The 23,430-nt window shown below is 37.6% G+C and overlaps 1 protein-coding gene across 1 annotated transcript in view; it reads left to right on the top strand.

Annotated features, from left to right (window-relative positions):
• Positions 1-784: 784 nt before the first annotated feature.
• Positions 785-23,430, top strand: part of LOC127631120 (membrane-associated guanylate kinase, WW and PDZ domain-containing protein 1-like) — a 97,473-nt gene continuing 74,827 nt past the window's right edge. The window contains 1 exon segment of the mRNA XM_052109112.1: positions 785-989. The gene's annotated coding sequence lies outside the window, so the exon portion shown is untranslated.

The following is a 23,430-nucleotide window of genomic DNA, read 5'->3' as shown; positions in this document are numbered from 1 at the left end:
ATAATATCAGATTCGTCCATATGGTACAAGGGGGTTACAAAGCAATTGTTATGAAGAATGTTCAAACTGGGCTCACACTGACTGATCCAATCACAATGGAAATTTGCTTGTTTATAGAATACTTGAGGTGCTCTGAAATGCCAAATGTGATTGAAATTAACATAACGGTTAATTGTTTTCTGTAGTAGTTAGTTTGAAAAAGCATTATCTTAATTTGTTACTCAAAAAGCATCTTGCCGTCTCAAAAATATTTGTATGAGTTGACAAATGTAAACCTTTACTATTGCCCCTACACAATTACTTCAAGGTGCTATTTCTACTTCATCTAGCCATTAAAATGTGTTTTGTTGGTGTAACCTAATGTAGTAAAATAGATTGAGATGTTAAATCATATTTTTGACCTGAATTCATCCAGTAAATAAAAAAGCACATTCTTAAATGACGTTTTTACTTTTCAGTGTAGAATTGTGCAACATGTGAACACAAAAACACTAAAATATAAATACCCCCACCCCCTTCAATCCTCTCACATTTCACCTGCCCGCATCTCTCCCTCGACCTGAGCAAAACTGGCAAACTACCTAGTTCGTTTACACAAGGGGCGGTTCTTCCCCTGTATATTTCCCTCCCCACCGCGCTTCCAATATCGCATCTTACCTTTATTACAGTGTTCTTTGCTTATTGCCTATGTCTGGGGATATTGAACTGTGCGCCAGTGCGCGAGATGTGATTTGGACCGGTGGAGTGCATCGTTTTTCCGCAGCATGCCTTCACGGGCGCCGTGAAATGCACCGGACATCTGTGACACTGCCCTCCAGTTCATAATCGATACTGTCGCCGTGTACGAGCTATTGAGCGCCGTGAGAAGCCACTCTCAGACTAACTGCTGTAATGTAACCGATCCACGCATTTATTCAACAACTGAAACAAATTACGCGGATAAAACACGACCCGGGAAACACGATGAGGAGAAAGCGATAACTATGAAGGTAAGATTTTGGCTCCGATAAATCTGTCATTGATTCCAAATGTTGCAATGAAAACATAATTTATTGCGCTTATACCAAGAAAATACAAAGAAGCTATTCAGTTTGTTCAGAACAGAAGTTATTACTGTCGTTATTAAGTCGCTGTCGCTTTGGAGTGCAGAAGTGCTGTCCGATTTGCAGTCACCCTCCCACCCCCTGCGGATCATCACGGGTCCCGTTCCCAGATGTACACTACAGTGTCCAAATCAATCGTCTGGTGTGCGCATCTCTTCTGCGCTGGGCATAGACACACAGATTACAGTATTCTCTATAGAAAACAGTCTTTTTTAAGGCGTATAAAGTTGCAAATATCAAGAATAACTTTTTAAATAATTAACATTTAGGATTTTTTCATTAGGAATTTGACCATCGGGGTCAAATTTATTTTTGCCGGATCAATGTATATAGACGCGTTTAAACGGATGATCTATGAACGGCTAAATTGCTTGAAAAGAATGTGTGTATGTCAGCGACAGTGCAGGTGAGTGTTTTCTGCAAATATCACAGTGTTGTCTGAATGTTAGACTGTAAATGTGGGTGTGGGAGGGAAGATGAAAGATGTGTTGACTTGGTTATTGTCAAATTACAACATTTGTCTGTACATAGCATATAGACTATTGATTCTCTGATTAGTTTTCACACACACCATCATTTAATATAGCATACATTTATAAATATATTTTATTTTCCATAATTAGTTATTTTTACTAATGTATCTTTTTACTTTATGAGGTAACTTTTAAGAGATCTGGATTTACTATTTATATGTGGTTGAGCAAAATTACATTTTTTGTTTTATTCCATAAAGTACTGACAACATTTCTCCCACATTCCAAATAAACATATATGCAGTGTTTTCAGACATTGAACAATGCAAAGAAAACAAGTTAATATTCATTTTACACAATACTTTTCATATTCAACACAATACTAATGTTTTAATTTAGGACGTGTTCAGAAATCAATATTTGGTGGAATAACTTTCATGCATCTTGGCATGCTCTGTACCAGTCTTTCACATTGCTGTTGGGTGACTTTATGCCACTCCTGGCGCAAAAATTCAAGCAGCTCGGCTTTGTTTGATGGCTTGTGGCCATCCATCTTCCTCTTGATCACATTCCAGAGGATTTCAATGGGGTTCAGGTCTGGGGATTGGGCTGGCCATGATAGGGTCTTGATCTGGTGGTCCTTCATCCACACATTGATTGACCTGGCTGTGTGGCATGGAGCATTGTCCTGCTGGAAAAACCAATCCTGAGAGTTGGGGAACATTGTCAGAGTAGAAGGAAGCAAGTTTTCTTCCAGGATAACCTTGTACGTGGCTTGATTAATGTATCCTTCAAAGATGAGTCTGTCCGATTCCAGCCTCGCTGAAGCTCCCCCAGATCATCATGTGAAAAATATGTCTTCCAGATGTAAACACAAATCAAATAGACATCTGAGGGATGAACAAGATGTGCCATCAGCGTAAGGGGCCGTTCACACTGAATGCATAGTTGCACTAAAAAAGTATAGCTGGTGCAGTATCATGGATCACAGTTTTCCTGACCAACCACTGGGTGACACCATGATGATTCTGATTGCCACTGGACTGTTTTCTGGTTCTGGTCTTCAGAAGAAGCAATGTAAAAACCACCAAAATGAGCGATGCAGATGGAGAAAACCCTTTTTTTTTTTTTAGTTAGTTTGAGAGAAAATTATTCAGATTCAACTTGTGCAGTTGTTGGCTGTCATAACAACTCTTAGTAGTTTGTGATGATATCAACATAGCTAACTTTGGGCCAACGCTTCATGTCATTGACTTACTCCTTAAATTTTGATGGCTGAGGCACTGTCAAAAGACAGTCATCATGACTCTGTAAAGTATCAAAACTATGGAGCTTCATGGTTTTTTTTATCTACTAAAAACATAGGCTAAACTTATGCAAGTGAAAACACTAGGGACCGTAAAATGAAAACATATCCGCATTTTCGATGTTTCTTTAACAGTTGAAGTTCTTTTTAATGTGACATGGCATCTAAAAACATGGCGCTGCTGCGCTAGATGCTAAAAAACAACGAGACGGTTACAGATGTCAGTCTAGCGCATGTTTATATTGGTAAACAATTTAAAAAACAGCACAGACCGATGCAAAAAAGCGTTCGGTGTGAACGGCCCCTTACACTGTTTATGCTAGTCAGGTTGTTGTTTTGTCACATGGATATGAGACAAACAGTTTGCTGATCATTTTTAGACACATTTGCAGGTTTGAGTGACTCCTTAAAAAAAGTGTGAATGCATTTATACAACTTCTAACTTCATATAAATGTAGCTTAAGTTTTAAGTCACTGGTGTACGTGTTAAAGAAAGAGATACTGGAGTTCTTGAGGTGTGTGTGTGAGTGAACAGGGTGTGTCTGTGCTGATGTACTTCTGGAATAATGAATGTTGTGACCAGACTTCACCAGTGCATCACTGTAGGCTCATAGAGCAGTCAAGGTTATTCTACTGTTATGAATCATTCATTAAGTATGGGCAGTACAGAAAGAATGGTGAGAAAGAAAGCAACAATTGCAATATTACCAATCTGATGTGTCTAGAACCCAGGAGAAACACTTACTTCACACTTCAGGCTCTGTATGTGTGAACATATAGTCCTGAATGTACCAACACTAGTCTCTCTTCACCCTCTCAATTTCTGCTATAGTACCAATCCAGTTTCTGCTCAATTAACTTATAATCATCTTATTGAACCTGTCTGATCTTCATTCGAGTTGATCTGATAGCTGAGCGTCTGCTAATGAGATGATTCCGATCCTCTGCGCAGAGCATGTACTGTGTGTGGAGATTAATTGTGTGATTATATGCACAGTCCACACCTCACTTCATGCATATTCAAGGTGTTAAAAGGTGTGCTTGAAGGAGAGAGAGATGTGTGGAGAGAGACATACTGCAGTTTACCCTTGCTGGTGTAGGACAGCACTGCAAGACAGTTCTGCTTCTGTGAGCTCAATGTTTGCCTTACAACATCACAATCTATCTGCTAATCTTTTTGAGCTCGATCAATCAGTCTCTCGAGTGTCTGTTTGAGTCTATATCAGTCAGTCCTGTAACTGCGAGATATTGTAAAGGTCATTCTCAAAGAATGGGATGCCAAACTGCAAACGTGAAGGCAGTAGACTAGAAACTTTAAAAGTCTACCCCTTTAATTCATCTAAAACTATTATTTAAATTCTGCCATAATTTACACTATCAACAACTTATTGTAGTTCTAATCCTGTTTGATTTTCTCAGACTGATCTCACCGTGAAATCGGAAACAGTCGGTTGAATTTTCTTTAGCTAAAATCGGACTGAAATTCTAAACACTGCCCCCAATGGCCAAAGCAATAACTGTTGTTGGGTGTATGGGCACGTGTGAGCTCTGTGTGAGGAATACATGTGTAATAAACTAAGTACCCAACCCAAACCTAAAATGAACCATTGGTGGACTAAAAATGTAACGTTAGAGGTAAAAATGCAACTTTTGAATCACACTCATCACTGATTATGCAATCATGGTTACTTCTTGGTTTCAATGTAGGATCTGAACCCAGGTCCCCCACACTGCCATCACAATGTACTTCCAGTTGCACCACAGGGGAAGGTATACTGCAGCCGATGCAAAAATGTCTGATAGCAGATGCTGCTTTTTGGTGAATCTTAATAATGTGGCTGATTCTAGAGTACTGGAACTGTTGGAAACAACATGCTGACTTCTTGTGTGATCATGTTGGATCTTATGTAGAAATCTAAAAATGATATTTTGAGGAATGTTCACACTGCTTATATTCATACAATAAAAGCATACAGTTATCAGGGGCACTTAAGCTGCAAAAGACAAAAAAAAAAAAAACATCAACATACTATAAAAGTAGTCAAAACTACTTATTTTCAATGTCTTTTGAGGTAGCTTTGTGTGAAGAATAGATTCAAATTTAAGTCATTAGTCAGTGACAACCTTCTCCTCATAGTTCTTTTATCTTTTTTTTTTACATGTGAATTTTCACACTTAAAGAAACAGTTCACCCAAAAATGAAAATTCTTTCATCATTTACTCACCCTCATGCCATTCCAGCTGTAGATGACTTTCTTTCATCTGCTGAACTTAAATAAAGATTATTAGAAGAAATTCTCTGCTCCGTAGTGCCATACAATGCAAGTGAATGGGTGCCAAAATAATAAAGCTCCAAAAATATCATAATTCAGCATGAAAGTAAGACTCCAGTGGTTAAATCCATGTCTTCAAAAGTAATATTATAGGTGTGAGTGAGAAACAGAAAAATATGTAAGTCACTTTTTTTTTGTTTACTATAAATTCTCCTCCCTGCTCAGTCAATCTCCACTTTCACTTTCACATTTTTCTTCTTGTGTTTTTGGCTATTCCCATTCTTCATGCATATTGCCCCCTACTGGGTGAGGAGAAGAATTTCTAGCAAAAATGACTTAAATATTGATCTGTTTTTCACCCACACCTATCATATCACTTCTGAAGATATGGATCAAAACACTCGGGTCATATTGAGTACTTTTATGATACCTTTATGTGCTTTTTGGAGCGACAAACTTTTGGCACCCATCCACTTGCATTGTATGGACCAACAGAGCTGAAATATTCTTCTAAAAATCATATTTGTGTTCTGCAGAAAAAAGGTGAGAAAACGATGAGACAATTTCCAAATTGTAATCTTTAGTTAAAATTTTTTTACGTTTACAATAATGACACTGGACAACATTCCCTTACAAGAAAGTCCAAAAGCAGGAACATCCCTTAGAAAAACACAACACAAATCAGTGAAACTGTTTGAACACTTATATCTTAACATGGGTCAGTGAAGAGTGGTACTATTGAGATTGTATTGTTCTTTTTCTTCCTACTATTTAACCTAAGAGTCAATACCTGGACCATCGTCCCTCTCGCTTCATTATCCAGACCAAATGGTCCTTGACAGGTCTGTTGCTGGAAACAACACCAAATCTGAGCAGTGATGGATCAGTCCCCGCTATATAGATATTGATAGCAGGGTATAAGCGTGTCGCTGTAAAATTGTTACAAGAGAACCACACACAGCCTTGAGCTAGAGGCTGCACTGAGGGTGAGGAGGAGAGAGGCAAGGATATGCAAGGATCAATATCAAGTGGTGTAGAGGAGAGAAGCGAGGGAAGGAAGAGGAGGTCGAGGAGGGAGGTAGTGGGAGAAATAGAGGAGCAAGAAGGAGTGAAGGATAAGGAGGTGGGGGTGCAATGAAAATGGAAAGGTCTGAATTTGCCAGAATTTTCATTTTGGGTGGACTATTTGTTTGAAAAAGAAAGAAAACATTTGGAAAATGTTGTGTAAGAGGTTGGAGAGGAAAGGGGGAGGGAAAAGAGGGATGGAGGGTCACCTTCAGCGATGGCATCTGATTCAGCACAATCTCACTCCCACTCGGGTTACAGCACTGTGACCTAGCCGAGCATGCTGGGACTATAAGGCCGAGCCTCTCTTCCTCTTTCATTTTCCATTTCTTTATATCTGTCAATTCTTCCTTTGACATATCATCTATTCAAACTCAATCTCCTCTCATCCTCTCATCCTTTTCTTCTCTTGTCCCTCTGGCACTTCTATACATAATTCAGGATTTGTGATGGTTTTCCTTTTTCTCAATATCATGTCATTGTCATTATAGGGCTTTAGAGTCTTTTGTCATATTACAATATTTCAAGCCCTTTTTCGTGTACGGCTCATTTTTCATCTCACCGTATTATGTCAACATTTCTGCTCTCTCTCTCTCTCTCTCTCTCTTATCTCTATAGACAATCACCACTCCTTCACATCAAGTGTTTTGTTTTTTCATACTCTTGTTATGGGTCTGTGCATATAATAAACATTATACCAATGTAACATCGTTCACATAATAAAGCCTTTCAACAGGCCCTTGGAGAAAAAGAAAGCTACAATTATAAAACGGAGAGTTATAACTGTAAATTCTGATGGGATGAGCAGCTTTCGAAGCTGCAAAATGCAGATAAACCTGTGTGATTGCACATTATACATAAGAGATAATCCACGGCTAGGTGTGCATTAAATGATTTTAAATGCACTACGTGGAGGCGAAGAACCACCCGACACAAAGCGAAGTGCATTTAAAATCATTTAACGCACACTTAGCCATGGATTATCCTGCTTGTATCATGGTCACATACCAGAATTTATTAGTTACAGCTGTAATATATTTCTTGCAGCGCAAATATGACTGTAAGAATAAAAAATAAAAGTTCATTTTATATAATGGCCATTTTGGATCTGCAGCTCTGCCTGTTCTAAATCAGGTTCTAATATAGGCACTTCAGTACATAACATACACATAACAGCGTACAGTTTAAATCATATTGTATCGCCTTGCCAGACAGATACAAGATACAGATAATGTTATGTTTCTATGGTAACAAAGAGCACATTAATATTGAACGGTGATTAAAACTGACCAGAACTACTTGTGCATTCAACAGTTGAATGGACCGCATGCATTCCAGCCGTTTAGAATCGAGTATTCGAACAGACCATGATATTATGTATATTTAAGGACTCTTCCAGTCTCAATTTACGTCAAGATCAATTGACAGAATTTTTGGCATAATGTTGATTTCAACAATAAATAATTTGAAGTCATCCCTCGTTTATTGAAAAAAAGAAGCAAAAATCACAGTTACACAAAGGCTTGAAAGTGAATGGGGCCAATCCATAAATGCTAACATACACACATTTTCAAAACTATAGCCACAAGATGTAAACATTATTTGTGTTAATATGATTTTATCACTTACAAAATCACTTACAAACTTTATATGTGTAAAGTTATATTTACTATAACAACTTCATTGCCATGACAACGAGAGTTATAGTAAATGCCCTAATGTAAGTAAATCCCTTATTTTATGACATTAAAATCATGTTAACACATATAATGTTTACATCTTGGAGCTATACTTTTGAAACATTGAGGATTGTAAATTAAAAGGATAGTTTATTCAAAAATTTAAATTCTGTCATCATATACTCTCATTTACCCTCATGCCATCCCAGATGTGTATGACTTTCTTTCATCTGTAGAACACAAACAAAGATATTAGAAGAATATATCAGGTCTATTGGTCCATACAATGTAAGTGAATGGTGAATGGTGGCCAGAACTTTTAAGCTCAAAAAGCACATAAACGGCAGCATAAAACTTAATATATACGACACCAGTGGTTGAAAGCTATATGATAAGTTTGGTTGAGAAACAGATCAATATTTGAGTCCTTTTTTTTACTATAAATCTCGCATTCACATTCTTCTTCTTTTGTTTTGGTGATTCACATTCTTCATGCATATCACCACCTACTGGTCAGGGAGGAGAATTTATAGTAAAAAAAGTACTTAAATATTAATCTATTTCTCACCCACACCTATCATATCACTTCAGAAGACATATATTAAGCTTTGGAGTCTTATGGATTACTTTTATGCTGCTTTTTGGAGCTTCAAAGTTCTGGCCACCATTTACTTGCATTGTATAGATGTACAGAGCTGAAATATTCTTGTATTTTTGTTGTAATAAACATTATAACTTTTATTAAACCTGGAACTTTCCTTTAAAGGTGATACTAGTCATTATGGGACCTCTGGCAGATTTAACCATTGAATTGAGTGTTTTAGACACAAAAAGTGGAGTAAAATGGCCCTCAAGCATGGTAAAATTAGTGTAATACTTCACCTTTCATAGCTTATTAATTGATTTCTTTATTTATTTTTGGATTTCTCCCCTTTTTCTCACCAATTTGGAATGGCCAGTTTCCAATGCACTCTAAGTCCTCATGGTGGCATAGTGACTCACCTCAATCCGAGTGGCGGAAGACGAATCTCAGTTGCCTCCGTATCTTATCATGTGGCTTGTTGAGCGCGTTACTGCGGAGGCCTAGCGCATGTGAAGGCTTCACGTCATCCACCGAAGCATCCACGCACAACTCACCACGCGCCCCACCGAGAGCAAACCACATTATAGCGACCACGGGGAGGTTACTCCATGTGACTCTGCCCTCCCTAGCAACCGGGCCAATTAGGTTGCTTGGGAGACCTGGCTGGGGTCACTTAGCATGCCCTGGATTCGAACTCGCAAACTCCAGGGGTGGTAGTGAGCATCTTTACTTGCTGAGCTACCCAGGCTTTATTAAGAGCTTTCAGACATGCCGTTTTGCATTGTCAATTTAATCTATGGCTAACTTCTCTAAAGTAGTTTAACGTATATTTCAGTTCAGTTTTGGTTATGATTATTTCTGTAAAGAAACACAACGTCGGCACATTCTCTTTTTGTTTACTTTCCACATAAACACATGAAAAGACAGGGGCAGCTCCCGAGATTAGAGGCTAAAAGTTTGAAAATATCCATAATTTTATATACCATGATTGGCATATATACAACTTTTGGCAGCATGTTTACATTCCAACCCTTGTATTGAGCTACGCTCATGGGTATTAAGTCTTGTGTGTGTCTGTTTGAAAATGTTTGAGGTGTGCTTTTCGTCCCTCTCACATTTAATCTTTTATTGTTAAATCTGTCACGGCTGTCTGTGAGTCGGCTACACCAGTGCCCCAGATTTGGGAATGAGGATCAGTTTAACGCACCCCGTGTCCGAGGGTGCGGTAGAGTGATTGGATGGGGAGATGTGTTACAATAGAGAAGTGTAGAACAGCGGTCTATATGCTGTGTGGATGCTCAGGTTCATTTGGAGGTTGTTTGTAATCGAAGATTCACAGGCTGGCTGACCTCCAGCAGTTCTCCCCACGGAGATTGATGTAATATTAGGGTCACAAGAAGTCAAAAACAGGTTAGGACAGAAGGGGTGTCATTACTGCTCAAAATCAGGTTATTAAAAAAATTAAACCGAGACACATCTGTAATATTATGCATGGTAATACGTTCATAATCAATGTGCCATAGTTTTACAATGACGTTGGTAACCAGAATTCTTGTTTTTGCATGATGCTACATCCACACCTCTAGGTGACAGTATATCTTCATATTGGTCTTTTTTACATAAAGAATAAATTACTTTCTGCACCTTTAAATAAATAAAATGTGCCTCTAATAACTTTAATATATCAGGGGCCGGCCGCAAAACAGGGCCGAATGGGCCACCTTAAACTGAATCGGGCAGCCGCATTATGGCAAATGGGCCGCAAAACGGTGCTGTGATATGCCAAAGCAGGCCACAATATGCAGAAAAGGACAGCAACACCCCTCCCCCCACTTAACAGCATGGAACCCCTCCAAAATAAGTTCCATTGATTTGTAAATGTAGGCAATCATCTAGATGACACCAGAAAGTTGGGGATGATCAGAAACCAGATGTTATTGTTGCCTATAGCTTCAACAAAGGGTCTTTTGTGAATGTGTTTACCGTCCTCTGTGTGTGCGACTGGAAGCGAGTTGCATCAGCAGCATGGAAGACCCGATTTCCTCATTTCACATTCCCCTGCACTGTATTAAAGCCTTTACAGATTAAAATATTCTTCACAACTCGCTTTTGGTGCCCCTCCATGGACATTTTATCTGGAAAATGGAGATATCATGCCAATATGCCCAACAACAGTTACCACTTTGGTCACTGGGGGCAGTGTTTCGGATTTCGTTGTGTTTAGAATAATTAAAAAAACAAGGGCCTGTGTAGTTCAGCAAGTAAAGATGCTGTCTACCACATCTGGAGTCGTAAGTTCGAATCCAAGGTGTGCTGAGTGACTCAAGTACCCAATTGGGCTTCCTAAGCAACCAATTGGCCGGTTGTTATGGTGGGTAGAGTCATGTTGGGTCATCCTCCTTGTGGTCGCTATAATGGTGGCTCAGTGGTTGAGGCTCAGGGTTACTGACCAGAAGGTTGGGGGTTCAAGCCCCAGCACCACCAAGATGCCACTGTTGAGCAAGGCCCTTAACCCTATCTGCTCCAGGGGCTCCGTATCATGGCTGACCCTGCACTCTGACCCCAGCTTAGCTGGGATATGTGAAAACTAATACATTTCACTGTATATATGCAAAAAACTGTGTGTATAATGTGTGACCAAAATAAAGGATTCTATTCTATTAAGGATTCTATTAATGTGGTTCTCATTTTTCAGTGGGGCACGTGGTGAGTTGTGCATGGATGCCGCAAAGAATAACGTGAAGCCTCAACATGCGCTAGATTTCCGAGGTAAAGCATCCAATAAGCCATGTGATAAGATGAGCGGATTGACTGTTTCAGACACGGAGGTAACTGGGATTCGTCCTCCGCCACCCAGGTTGATGCGAGTCACTACACCCCACGAGGACCTAGAGTGCAATGGTAATTGGGCATGCCAAATTAGGGAGAAAAAGCACAGTCCCATCTTAAAGCACAGTCACACATACCTTCTCAAAGAAATTCCACAGGCAAAGATGCGTGATGGGGGAAGGTTGCCATATGTTGTTCCTGGGAGGCTCCTCAGACTTATATGCTCTATATGGTTAGGATTAGGGTGAAGGTGGGGGTGGGGTTAGGGTATCTTCTGTCTGCCTGGAACAAACTGAGGCACCTTTGTACAATGGGCGTGAAGACGGCGGGGGTGGACCTTGAGTGTGTGTGAAACCAGCAAAAATATAATTGTCAAACAGCCTTTTTTAATGCTGCAATTTATACTTAGTAAGACTTAAGTTAAAAAGAGTTCAGTTAAAACTTCACCACTATAATTATATCCCTTTTGGATATTCAGTGTAGTTGTTTACGAAGCACAGGCCACACAGAGGTCACCGCCAAACCAAGTAACTTCCCATTGGTCAACGTGGCGATTTCGGCTGTCAAAGTTCACCACACCACTTTCACATCAACTCGAGGTCAAATCAGCGCAAGGAAATTCTTCGCCATCGGAAGTCCACCCGGGAACTTCACGATTGCGTAGATTCCCATTAAGATGACTGTATTTTGCCCATGGAATTTCGCTGCTCAAAGGTACGTGTGACCGTACCTTTACAGGTAAACGAGCAATCACCTTTTAGATATAGACATCGCCTGTCAATTAACTCGAGAACGCGTATGCGCATTAGCTATATTAGCCGGGAAGAGTTAGTTTTTTATTGTTATCTGAGGTAAAGAAGCACAATTTATGATACCAGTGTAGTCATATTTTACTGCTGATTTGAAATATGTACTTTGATCGTAATCTTGACCAACAGTTTTGGGGATTTCGGCCTTTCCCCATTCAAGTAGATAGGAGCAGCACCGGTATGCCACTTGTTTACCTTGAAAAATAGCTGCCCATGAGAATTCCAAAGATGGCTGCCAAGTGAACTGACCTGCTAAAAAGACTTTGAGAAAAGTCAACCTACTGTTTCCAATTCCACTGAAATCAGTCACTGCTGGTCACTGCTTTTCAGATGTGAAACATCTGTATATGCAGTAGTATGTTTTAGTACATTGTACACTTTTATTTCAAAAGATTTAGGATAAATACATTTTTCATGATGACACTCTTTAATAAGAGGTGAATAAGAGTGTAGCAAAAGCAGGGGGTCATTTAAAGTTGGCTTGACTGATCAAAGATTTATGAAGTTCAAACAGAAAATGAATTGTGCAGAAAAATAATTAATCAAGAATCCATAAAAAGCTTTATTGTACCGCCGGTTGATCAGGATTCAGTGAGAGACAGCAATTTCCACCCGCTGCAGCCAAAGAGTTCTCATGCATAACAACAATAGGCTAAAACAAACAAGATGGTATAACTGAGTGAATTGATTGCTCTCAGACTTTGTAAAGGAGAAACTTGCAAGGTGAAATGCTCAGTAATAATTCATTCAAGATTTGATTTCTTTGTCTTCCCTACTTGTTTCCTCAGCCTGCATAACAATCAGTCTGCTCAAATCCAGATGTGTACTTGACCCCGAGTGATATTCTTACTATAGGAAGACATTTCTCATATGAATGAGGTGCTTTTCCAGCTTTGACTTGAATACATTTTCCAGTTTGTTTTCCGGTCTGTAAGCAGGAGCTGTCAGTGCATGTTTATAAGATTAGCCAAACACTACAGGTGCAATAGTCACCCTACGGCTATTGTTTGTTTCTGATAGAAAATAAATTGTTGCTGAGACAGACATATGTTATTGTTAATGACACATTATGGTAATGTTTATGTCCATCTGTGCTAGTTGGACTTCAACTTTAAAGGAGTTCACTTTGTATTGCTATTATGTGCATTATGTTGTTATGAAAATCTTTTTTGGTAAACAATTTTATATCACGTAGAATTTGGTAATCCTTTGTTGATTCTGCAGTTCAAAGAAAAAGGTTTTTGCTCAGAAGTTGCTTGCTCACAGTTCTGAGGGTTTAAATGGATAGTTTAATATGGACTTAAACTTGTATCTGTTTCTCACCCAAAGCGTTCGTATTGCTTACAAAGACATAAAACCACTAGGTGTATGGATTGAATAGACCTATGGAAAATATAGCTTTAAAATAATTGTGGATAGCTCAAATAATTTTGTTTTGGAAGAATCTGATGAGAAATGTTTGAGTTTATATTAAAATGTCTTGCAGACTTCGGTTTCTTCACAGTTTGAGACATTGCTGAGATATTCTCTGAAACTCTATAGTAGACAAATGTGAGATAACTGGGTCTTTTTCTTAAAGGAGTATCCCGGTTCAATACAGTATATGTTCAGTCAACAGCATTTGTGGCATAATGTTAATAACCACAAAAATGTATTTTGACTTGCCCCTCCTTTTTTTAAAAAAAGCTACAATTTAGGTTATAAGTGAGGCCCTTACAATGGAAGTGAATGGGGCCAATTTTAGAACGTTAAAATATTCACCGTTTCAAATGTATAGCAGCAAGACTTAAACAATGTGTGTGTTAACTTGATTTTAGTTTGATAAAATCACTTACTAACCTTTTTTGTTTAAAGTTATAGTAAAATTTTAAATGTTGTTACCACGACGATGGTCAACAAACCCTAAAGCCATAAAATGACTGTAAACATTATAATTTAAACAACTGTACAACTCAAGTAATACACAAGCTTTATCAGAATAATTAATGGAAGTATTTTTTATCAAATTATAAGCTTCACATCGGCCCCATTCACAATTGTAAGTGCCTTACTGTAACCTTGATTAAAAAAGGACGGACGAGTCTAAATGCATTTTTGTGGTAGTCAATATTATGCCTCAATGGCTGTCGATTGAGCTTAACTTGCATTGAACCCGGAATATTCCTTTAAGAGAAAAAATATACAGGAGATATACAAACCTCTGCATTTACTCTCCAGTTAATCTCATTGCTGTGGGACATTTTTATTATCTAAACAACCAAACTTGTGTTTGCATATTTATTATCTCTCTCCCTGACTTATTTACTCTCTGTCTTTCTCTCTCTGACAATTTCCACCCATGTTGATTTGGGCACTGTGCAATTCAATTAGACATTTGTAAATGAGTCATATGGCTACACACACTTCTCTTTACTTTGATCATTTTCACACTGGCTCGGAGACTGCACTTAGTGGTTTATCCTGTGTAGCACTCTGACCAGAACTCACTTTTTTTGAACTTCTCTTCGAAAATCTCCTCAGAGCTGGCCAGCAAAATGCCTGTCATGGTGATTTTTGGCTTGGGGAATAAATCCACCCTCAACAATCTTCAGTTATTTGGCAGACTGTGAGGACAGCCTAGCAATTGAATGTTGAAATTAGTTGAGTCCTCATTATGTGTTCATTCAATTGTGTCCATCATGTAAAGTTATTTCCCTTTTTAAAGTTTTTTTTAAAGCATTGTTGTTTGTAGTTGAAGAGAGAGTGAAACTTGTGGCACAAGATAACTATTAGAAAGGCACACAAGTCTTTTAATTACATTATAATTAAATGCTATGTATCTTTGCTGTTTTATCTCTGTTTTTTCAGTGCAGAGTCTAAACTGATAAATCTCTTAATTGCTGTCGTCACCTTTTAATTAGTGCCAAAAGCCTGGGAGTCACTTTGTATCGTCACTAGCCCAAGAAAGTGAATAATCTTTTTTTTTCTTTTGTCCTTTGGGTGTTTATAATAATTAAACTGATAAATTAAATAGCCTAAAAACACCTTGCTCTTTCCTTCTGACCCAGCTTTAAATAAGTGAAGTATGTATTTTCTATACCACTAGCATTACCAAACAGACCTGCAAAAATAATGACGGCTTTCAAATAGATTTCCCAAGCACCTCCACTGCCATTGACAAATAAATAGCCCTGCTCAAAATTCACACTATTGGTATATGTTGTAGTTAACTCACTTAACAACCATAGTACAATAGAACTACCATTAACTACCAACTCACTTAACTACCATAGTATGATAGAACTATCATTAACTACCAACTCACTTAACTACCATAGTATGATAGAACTACCATTAACTACCAACTCACTTAACTACCATTAACTACCAACTCACATAACTACCATAATATGATAGAACTACCATTAACTACCAACTCACTTAACTACCATAGTACAATAGAACTACCATTAACTACCAACTCACTTAACTACCATAGTACGCTAGAACTACCATTAACTACCAACTCACTTATCTACCATAGTACAATAGAACTACCATTAACTACCAACTCACTTAACTACAATAGTATGATAGAACTACCATTATCTACCAACTCACTTAACTACCATACTACAATAGAACTACCAACTCACTTAACTACCATAGTATGATAGAACTACCATTAACTACCAACTCACTTAACTACCATACTACAATAGAACTACCAACTCACTTAACTACCATAGTATGATAGAACTACCATTAACTACCAACTCACTTAACTACCATACTACAATAGAACTACCAACTCACTTAACTACCATAGTATGATAGAACTACCATTATCTACCAACTCACTTAACTACCATACTACAATAGAACTACCAACTCACTTAACTACCTAGTATGATAGAACTACCATTAACTACCAACTCACTTAACTACCATACTACAATAGAACTACCAACTCACTTAACTACAATAGTATGATAGAACTACCATTATCTACCAACTCACTTAACTACCATACTACAATAGAACTACCAACTCACTTAACTACCATAGTATGATAGAACTACCATTAACTACCAACTCACTTAACTACCATAGTATGATAGAATTACCATTAACTACCAACTCACTTAACTACCATAGTATGATATAACTACCATTAACTACCAACTCACTTAACTACCATAGTATGATAGAACTACCATTAACTACCAACTCACTTAACTACCATAGTATGATATAACTACCATTAACTACCAACTCAATTAACTACCATAGTATGATAGAACTACTATTAACTACCAACTCACTTAACTACCATAGTATGATAGAACTACCAACTCAATTAACTACCATAGTACAATAGAACTACCATTAACTACCAACTCACTTAACTACCATAGTATGATAGAACTACCATTAACTACCAACTCACTTAACTACCATAGTACGCTAGAACTACCATTAACTACCATAGTATGATAGAACTACCATTAACTACCTACTCACTTAACTACCATAGTATGATAGAACTACCATTAACTTCCAACTCACTTAACTACCATAGTATGATAGAACTACCATTAACTACCAACTCACTTAACTACCATAGTATGATAGAACTACCATTAACTACCAACTCACTTAACTACCATAGTATGATAGAACTACCAACTCAATTAACTACCATAGTACAATAGAACTACCATTAACTACCAACTCACTTAACTACCATAGTATGATAGAACTACCATTAACTACCAACTCACTTAACTACCATAGTATGATAGAACTACCATTAACTACCAACTCACTTAACTACCATAGTATGATAGAACTACCATTAACTACCAACTCACTTAACTACCATAGTACAACAGAACTACCATTAACTACCAACTCACTTAACTACCATAGTACAACAGAACTACCATTAACTACCAACTCACTTAACTACCATAGTAAGATAGAACTACCATTAACTACCAACTCACTTAACTGCCATAGTACAACAGAACTACCATTAACTACCAACTCACTTAACTACCATAGTACAACAGAACTACCATTAACTACCATAGTATGATAGAACTACCATTAACTACCAACTCACTTAACTACCATAGTATGATAGAACTACCATTAACTACCAACTCACTTAACTACCATAGTATGATAGAACTACCATTAACTACCAACTCACTTAACTACCATAGTACAACAGAACTACCATTAACTACCAACTCACTTAACTACCATAGTATGATAGAACTACCATTAACTACCAACTCACTTAACTACCATAGTACAACAGAACTACCATTAACTACCAACTCACTTAACTACCATAGTACAACAGAACTACCATTAACTACCAACTCACTTAACTACCATAGTACAACAGAACTACCATTAACTACCAACTCACTTAACTACCATAGTACAACAGAACTACCATTAACTACCAACTCACTTAACTACCATAGTATGATAGAACTACCATTAACTACCAACTCACTTAACTACCATAGTATGATAGAACTACCATTAACTACCACAGTATGATGCAATTCACAAGCAAGTCATGACTGTTTGCCGAAACTGTAGTAACTATGTTACATCCATCGTTCGAAACATGTTAGAATATAGAGCTGTCGGTTATGAAGTTATGGCAAGGGTGGAGTAACAATTTCTGTGGAGATTGAATGGTTGTAAAATTATAGCATGTTTACTTGGACACCAGAAAGCCGTTTACTGTGAGGAAGCCGCTAAAGACATGATGTCACGCCAGCTGCGTTTGTATGCGCTGTGCAATCTGTATAATGTAAAATAATAACTTATTTTAATTTACAATTATATACATCACCCTCAAAGTTTTGACAGTTTAATTTCTTCCTACCGTTCCAGTCAAGTCTGTATTTGAATGAAAGGTTTTTAATCTAACATCTACATTATGACACTGAAAGACCCTGTGAATTAATTCGATAGGTGCAGTTTTCTCTTGTGTTGATGTACAGTATTTCTCATTGAAACAGGAAGTTTGGGTGTGGTGTATCGAAGTATTTAGCCCCTTTTTTTTTAAAGAGCCAATAGGCTTGAGTTACATTACAGCCATAAACTGTGATTTGCTGATGATTGAATGATTTGATCTCGTTCTAGAGAGAATTTTATTTAATTGGACAAAAATGTAAACATTGTACAGTGGTGGCTCAGCAGTTAAGGCTCTGGGTTACTGACCAGAAGGTCAGGGGTTCAAGTCCCAACACCACCAAGACACCACTGTTGGGCCCTTGAGCAAGGCCCTTGAACCTATCTGCTCCAGGGGTGCCGTATCATGGCTGACCCTGCACTCTGACCCCAGCTTAGCTGGATATGTGAAAAATAAATAATTTCACCATGTATATGCAGAAATGTATGTATAATGTGTGACAATTGATCAATTTATTATTTATTTTTATTTAATATCAGCAAAACATCATCATTATTTTTTTTTATGTTTAAAACTAAAAAGTGCACTAGCATACAGATGACCTCAAATCTAACACACATGGACTTGAATTCACCTGTCTATATATTCAGCAGTCCAGGGTAAAGCCAACTATAATAATGAATACAGACACGAACATCTCAATACTCTGACCACGAGCAGCCACACAGCGCTCAATCACATGACTCTATAACAGTATGGTTTCATTCTAGTACCCAATGCATAGTCTATAGCATTAGTTATTCATTTTATCATTAATTAAATGTCATGGGTTTTTCCTGGAATAAAGATTGGTCTCTAAAAATAGGTATTAAGAAGAAATAGATACATTTAAAGAGAAAAACAACAATGGCGGTAGAATAGATAAACGTGTCATATTGTTTTGCTCTGTGCCTGAATAGAATTTCACTGGTGAGCCACCCAAACTGAACGGAGTGGTAGATGTGTAAACAGATATAGGGTGGTCAGCTTTTTCCTGACCTTAAGGGTCAGCATTTTCAACACTACATGTAATATATGCATCTCTTTAGAGCTTGCAGCACTCTGTGTTCAAGACTCCAGGCATTTGAAACAGGATCTTAATTTGGGAAAATATGGAATGTTAATATAAGAGAAAAAACAGTGAAGACGGCTTTTCACACTTTTTTTTGAATATAGTGAATATTTCTCAGAGTTGTTAATTTTTGATTGTCAATATAGGCTCATAGTCCTACCTACATAGCAAAAGCTTTTAACATTTCCATTATTATTGCTCAGGTCAAAAGACTCAGCTCATTGAACACACGTTGACCTTTGGTGACAAGATGGCCCAATAGTGGGCCCCGCTCTCCATTAATCATGATGTTTGTTACTGTAGTGTTGTTGTTTTTTTTTGTGACATTTAGTGATCTGTAATAAAATAATCAGTATTAAATGAAAGTGGATGTAAATATGTCAGGATAAAAGGCAAATCACATGTATTTTAGACCCCTAGAGTAAGATTAAAGTGCCGCTTGCTCTTTTTAGTTGTAGCATTGACATGGTAGGATTTCATCTCTCTGGAGAAAAACAGTTTCGACCTTTGAATATAGATGCATCCAATGCCATTGAGCAAGGCAGACAGTCTTGAGTAGAGAGCATGAGGATGTGTAGCCCCCTCTGTGTGTGTGCTTGACAGTGCACACCCTCTCAAACCAACCAAAGTTGACAGTTTGTCTCACACAAAGACACCTCTAGACATCTGAGTGTGTAACAAGGAATACATTTGCTTGTTCTTGCCGTATATACAACAAGCAGATGGGCTGGGTTGGGATGTGATATTTAATATTGCATTAGAGTACTGATAGTTACACTTGACAACACTGGCTTTTGTAATATTTGAAAGTCAGAACATTAAGCGCTGTGGGTCTGATCAAATTTTACAGTTCTAGATTTACTAGACTTATTGTGCAATATATATATATATATATATATACACAGTATATATTGATGCACTGCATAAGCGCAAGACATTAGCAAGCGTTATCAAAAAGAAACATTTGAGTAGTATTTACATATTCTCCTAACCCTAACCCTAAGATTACTGACACCAAAACTGCGTTAATTCACATATTTCTTTGCAAATGTAGTAGCTTGATAGCCGTAAATCAAAAGGGATGTGATGTCAGAGGCACAGTATCTGCATGATTTTATACATTACACTGCTGCCACATGATTGGCTGATTAGATAATCACATGGATGATTGTTGGTGCCAGACGGGCTGGTTTGAGCATTTCTGTAACTGCTGATCTCCTGGGATTTTCACACACAACAGTTTTTAGAATTTACTACGAATTGTGCCAAAAACAGAAAACATCCAGTGAGTGGCAGTTCTGCAGATGGAAATGCCTTGTTGATGAGAGAGGTCAACAGAGAATGGACAGACTGGTTCAAACTGACAAAGTCTGCAGTAACTCAGATAACCACTCTGTACAATTGCGTTGAGAAGAATATCATCTCAGAATAATGAATAATGGCACAAGGGGGAGCTACACAATATTAGGCAGGTGGTTTTAATGTTGTGTCTGATCGGTATATATAGTAAATGTATTTTTGTTGCAATGTGTTACATGTAAAGAGAAAATGCATATTTTTTTTACACATTTCTTACATGTAAAGTCATATATAGTGAACAAAAAATTGCCACAAAATGACATCCATGCAAAAAAAATAAGAAAAAACTTGCAACAATGAAAAAACAGTCCATGTCATAGATATTTATGGAATATACATGTATGTCTGACAGACTTTGATAATTGAATGGATCATTTTGCATGTGATGGCTCACATATTTTGAAGTTGTGAAGAATATGACAATTTCACTAAGAATCAACTCGTCAGTTTTGATCTTCAAGCCGTGTGCGTTTAGTTATTGTGCAAATTGTAGCCAATTGTACTTACTCTTTTGCACATATTTGCCAAAATACTTGCAATTTGCTTAAATTAATAAGAAATTAAAATCTGGTGTGAACAAGAAACTAATTGTTCAGACAACTTAATGTTTTGAAAAAATATATATTTCTCAGTTGAGAATTGAGTGAAAGCGATTGAGAAAAACTGTAATACATGCTTATCTCATTCACAGCATTTATGCATTTTTAACCAGGCTTTAAGGACATGTCTAACACTTTTAACAATACCACTCATATTTTATCAAATAACATGTATTACACTTATTTACTAAACTGGAAAACACTATAAATAATTTAAGTGAAGTATGATTAATACAGAATTTACATACCCAGTCCTCACATGTGTGTATAACGTGGTCAAACTCAACACATGCAATCCATTTGCATCCTTCAAAAATTATCCACAACAAACTCTACATTTTAATATACAGCTCTTCTGAACACATACTTAATGCAATTTTGTCTAAAATGTGATATTTACCCAAAGAATTCTCAACTGTTGAACAAAACTGGGAGCTCTCTTGTGCAACATATGTTCTCACGTCTCTAACCAACACACATGCGCAACATGAGAATGTGCCGGAATATAGGTGTTGCAAACCTCCGGTTCTTAAAGGGGCCACGTCCAATTTATGATGAGCTAAATTACATTAAATTTCTCAATTTGACTACATATAAATATACTTTAAAAATACAATTTTAACAACAGCACTAATAAGAATATAAAAGAACATATTTGAAAGTGCCTCCCATCCTTTTTTCATGTGCAGAGTTTCTGTTCCCACTGAAGGTCTCACAGCTGGACTGAGAGAGAGAGGAGAAGGGAGTCGAGAAGGCATATACATATAGGTGTGTGTGTGTGTGTGTGTGTGTGCATGTCTATGTATATACATGCATGGATTTGCCATGGCCCGCATGCCTTTCATTTGATCTCACATAACAAATGACTCATCCTTACCCACTGACTGTTAGTTATTTCAATAACAAACAACCCAAACACCAACAATGCATTCTGTCAGTGAACTTAAAACCTTAAAAGGATAGTTAATTTAAAAATGTTTAGGGTCAGTCTGTATCTGTCATTCTGCATCTCCTTTTGTGTTCAGTGGAGGAAAAAAAGGAATATGGGTTTGGAACACATGAGAGTGAGTAAATGATCCCTTTAATGTGTGTATGTGAAAGAAAAGGAAAAAGAATAACACTGCGAGAGAGTGTATGTTTGTGTATTTGTATACTTGGTGTTATCCTGCCTTTCATGAACACATGGACACCTGAGCTTGCCTGCTTCAAGGTCATATCCAGGACTCCTCTTCCTGTGCCAAAGGCAGCCTGTGTGGAGCCTGGCTCTGTCTATCTCTGTCTCTGTAGTGACTGTAAAAAAAAGGCTTCTCCTATCAGCTGCCAGATCTCTGGGGGTGGGGCAGGATAAATGACCAATCGGCCAATCGCTCGAGTGGAAACAATTAGTCATGTCTCCTCAGATGCTGCTCATGCTGTTTAATTAGCCTCATTAAGCCTTGTGGGCCGGCCAGCCAGAGGGGGCACGTGGATGCATTAACCGTGGCTACTATTGCACCAGTAAGATTGACTGCACCTCCATCTGACCCCTGGTTACAATTATAACGATCACCAATTAGGAAATATTGATCTTTCTCAGACCCCCTGATGGTGATAACGTTACAGAGTCAATTAAGAGGCGAGTGTGCTGAATGTGCCAAAGTGAACTAATGTGTAATCTAGCTGTAAACTATAAATTTGTGTTTTATGGTTGTAGAAACAGTTAAAAGCTTTTCTATCCACCATGTGCTATTTTAAAGGGATAGTTCACCCAACAATGAAAATTCTTTCATCATTTACTCTCATGTGATCCTAGATATGTTTGACTTTCTTTCTACTGCAGAACACAAACGAAGATTTTTAGAAGAATATTACAATGCAAGTGAATGGTGGCCAGATCTTGTGGTCCCAAAAAGCATATCAAGGCACAATATAACTAATACATACGACTCCATTGATTTAATCCATGTCTTCTGAAGCAATATAATCAGTTTTAGGTGGGAACAAACCAAAATGTAACTCCTCTGTCATTGTACATCTTGCCATTGCAGTCTCTTGGCATAATCATGATTTCAAGCTTGATTACACTTCCTAGTTCTTAAAGCATGCACAGAGCGCTAGATTGCACTAGGAAGTGTAATTAAGCTTGAAATCACAATCGCCAAGGAGACTGCTGATGTCAAGATTTAAAGTGAAAAAGGAGTTATGTTTTGGTCTGTTCTCACCAAAAATGGATTAGATCACTTCAGAAGACAAGGATTTAACCACTGGATTACTTTTATGCTGTCTTTATGTGCTTTTTATAGCTTCAAAGTTCTGTCCACCATTCACCTGCATTGTAT

The sequence above is a fragment of the Xyrauchen texanus genome, chromosome 37, assembly GCF_025860055.1.
Source record: "Xyrauchen texanus isolate HMW12.3.18 chromosome 37, RBS_HiC_50CHRs, whole genome shotgun sequence".
NCBI classification, from domain to species: domain Eukaryota; kingdom Metazoa; phylum Chordata; class Actinopteri; order Cypriniformes; family Catostomidae; genus Xyrauchen; species Xyrauchen texanus.
This window is presented reverse-complemented; position numbering and strand designations above follow the sequence as displayed.